Source organism: Marmota monax, unplaced genomic scaffold (assembly GCF_021218885.2).
Source record: "Marmota monax isolate L192 unplaced genomic scaffold, Marmota_monax_Labrador192_F-V1.1 WCK01_AAM20220418_F8-fsc00024, whole genome shotgun sequence".
Lineage (NCBI taxonomy): Eukaryota > Metazoa > Chordata > Mammalia > Rodentia > Sciuridae > Marmota > Marmota monax.
The window spans coordinates 9,338,052-9,341,610 of record NW_026695224.1 but is presented as its reverse complement, the minus strand read 5'-3'; positions in this window follow the sequence as shown (position 1 = coordinate 9,341,610).

The window sequence follows — 3,559 nt, the reverse complement described above, 5'->3', positions numbered from 1 at the left end:
CAATGTGCATAAACGCATACATTCATACAGTCTACAGAGTATTTCTGACTGTACTTTTACCAGCGGATCACACTTGTGATTGGCAGGTCAAGACCGGGGATGTCATGAGCATCCCGAGGGCCTCCAGAGCTCAGCTGCAGGCCCTGCCTTCTCCCTGCCCATCTATCTTCAGGGGTAATTACTGACTCTAGCAGCATATGTTATTTTTTTTTTCTGAGTTTCGTGTTTAATGTTAACAGAACCATGTGTTCTTATCACTCAGCTGTTATCTCCCTACAGGATTTGTGACTGTCACCTGTGCTGCCGTATGTGGTTGGGACTTGTTCATTATCAGTGTTGTAAAGCCATCCGTGGTGTGACCTTGCCTGGATTTGTCTGTTCTACTCTTGTTGGGCATTTGAATGATGCATCAACCTCCTGAGAGCACCATAACCAAATACTATAGTCTGGGAAGCTTCAACAACAAATTATTTTAGCGTAGTTCTGGAGACTAGAGGTTCCAGATGAGAGTGCTGGCTGATTCTGTCCCTGGGGAGGGAGCCCCTCCTGGCTTGTAGATAGTCACTTCCTCACTATGTCCCCATATGGTTTTCCTTCTGGGTGTGTGGTGTTGGTGGGGTAGAAGGGTCTGGTGTCTTTTCTTATAAGGACACGGATTTTCCTTGTCTAGAACCTGACCCTCATGACCTATTTAACCTTGGTTACCTCCATGAACGCTCTATCTCCAAATACAGGCACCTTGTAGGTTGAGAATTCGAGATAGGAAGCTCAGTGGGTGAGTCAGGTTTTCATCACTGTGACCCAAAGACCTGACAAGGACAACTTGGAAGATGAAAGATTTATTTGGGCCAAAGGTTTCCAGAGTTCAGTCCTTGGCAGGCCAACCCCATTGCTCTGGGCCCAAAGCAAGGCAGAACATCATGGTGGAGGGCGAAGGCTTCTTCATGGGTGCTCAGAAGCAGAGAGAGGGAAAGGGCCACAGAAAATCTGAGCCCTCCCATGGACCACCCCTGGGCCCACCTCCTCCAGCAGTGCCCCCACCACTCAGTCCATTTGGGTTGGACTGATTAGGTTATAGCTGTCCCAATCTAATTATTGCACTTCTGAAATTTTCTATATGAACACAGGTGGTTTAGGGGACTCCTGGTACACAAGCCATAATGGGGGACATAATTCAGTTCATTACAGATAGTGTTGTAGGGACAAAGGAGGCAAGGCACCGAAGATAGCACTTTTATTTGGCTGCAGCCAGGTTCAGAGGGCACAGCTTTTGCTGTAATCAATCAATCCCCTGAACCCCGAGTTCAGGGAGTTTCAGAGTTTTAACCCAGCATGTAAGGGGAGGGGCTCAGAAGTTCACAGTCTGCAGAAGTTCACATAAAAGCAGCTTTTTCTTTCACTGTTCTGGGCAAGTTAACTCTTCAAGGACCACACCTGAGAAGGGGAGAGCTTCCTCTCCCCTTTTTGTCCTCTACCTCCAGCTGTTACCATGGAGCCCAGTTGGTAATTTATCTTAAAAATGTAGACTTCTCTGTGAAGCCCAGCTCAAGGCCAGAGGCCTTGTTTGTTCATTTCTACGAACTACTATATGGATACATGTTTGTGAGCATAGTAAGGGGTGTCCAGCACCTGGAGTGCTCATATCTTCCTGGCCAGTAGCCAAATAAAACAGGGCGACACGAAAATAGGAAGTTTATCTACACTGAGCTCCTTTGCAGAGACTCTTTTGCTGACAGTCCTAAAATCAGCCATGGTGAAGGTTTTTGGAGACTTTTCTGTGGATAAAGGGGGTGCCACTTCAATAGTTTTAATGAAATTCTTGAACATGTCTTCTAATGAGAATACACATGCCTTTCTCCTTGATACCTACCCAATTTGCTTTCCTGACAGAAAACAAGGATCATCCTGTATTGTTTTCAATACTTGGTGTTCTCCGCATAACTGCTGTTCATTGATCTTTTTTTATACTGTCATCTCCTTGGTTAATTTTATTGTATAAAATGATTTACAGAAGTGCATGCCTCTAAATAGATCACTGATGGTTGGTTGGTCATTTAAGAGCCAGGACACCTTTATTCATCATCCTGGCCACCACTAGGGTGACCAGGCACGGACTTCATCAAGAGTCATCATTACTGTGGCCATATTCTTGAGTCTCAAGAACCTTCTTGGCATTGAAACTCAGATCTGAATACAGAGATGGCATTCTGCTAACCCTTGCTATGGAACGTCTGATGTTCCAATGTAATTAAGTGCTTGGAGTCCCAAGAGCCAGTCCTAGGACTGGAGAGGCAGAGAGCCTATGGGAAAATTTGTCTTTGTGGTAAGTCTAAAAGAGGGGACCGGGCTTCTCATCCCTGTTGGGGGAGTTGATTGCACCCCCATTTATATGGGTCCCTATGACCTCTCAATCCAGCGAGTCCTTTGCCATCTCCAGTCTACCCTCGTATTTGCTGGGGGTCTCCCTCCTCCCACTCGCTGACTTCCACCTTCTGTGCTACTAGAGCAGTTCTTGCTGCTCTGTCCACCTTTCAGCTTCCAATATGCTGTTGTGGTCTCCTTCCAGGTTTGCCCAGATGGGTTCGTACCCAGGAAAACTTTAGTTTGCCGTCTTTCTGAAGAATTTGGGGATAGAACTGAAATCACCAGATCTCTTTCCCTCACAGGAAATGGTAATTTGTTTTTTTAAAACTAAGTACTTCAAAATAATATCTCTCCATGTTTGACAGCTACGTTGCATCCCAGAGTGTAAATAGTGAATTATCTTTCCTGTTGTTGGTCGTTCTGATTTTTTCACCTTTAATGTGGTGAACATCTCTGGATGTCCACTGCATAGGCAATCTCTGGAATTACTCCCGGAGAACAGTGTTTCCAAATGTAGATTTTGTTATTATTACTGAGGTATGAAAAGGCCAAGGTCATCAGCTGAGGAGATGCCGGCTTTACAAAGAGTTTGCTGCTCCATGTTCCCAAGTCTAGGAACACTTAACACTTTGTGCACATGGGGAGGGGGTCACAGTCACACGGGGAAGCACTGGGGTCATAGAGCAGGTGGGGGTCTGTGAATAAGAGGCTTTATTTTGGTTTTCGTGGGAGGGGAGAGGAGATGGGGAAACAGGGCTAGGATTGTTAGTTTGAGTGATTTCGATGGGCTCTGGGGCTCTGGGGCTGTTCCATCTGGTACCAGGCCCAGGAGTGAGCTGGGCCCAGGGAAGCTGAGAGACGGGTTTGGATCCAATTGAGCAGCTCTAGGGCTGTGAGTGGCTTTAAAATTTCCCAGCTTGTTGTCAGGACTCCAGGAAAAAACTTGGCCTTGCTTGAAGGCTCAGCTTGCTGGTGCCTGCTTTGGAAAGGTCACCGTGCAAAGTTTAGAGTCCTGCGAGAGAAAGCCTTATGTAAGAAATTGTTGGCTGAGTCTGTGGTCATCTGCACTCTGAGAGTTGGGTGGGGACTATTTAGAAAAGTGGGTCGACTCTGGGTAGGAGTGGCCTTCCCAAAGACAGCCTGATGAAGGCTTCAGAAGAGAGAGTTCTTCTGCCATTTTGGATTATGCAATTTG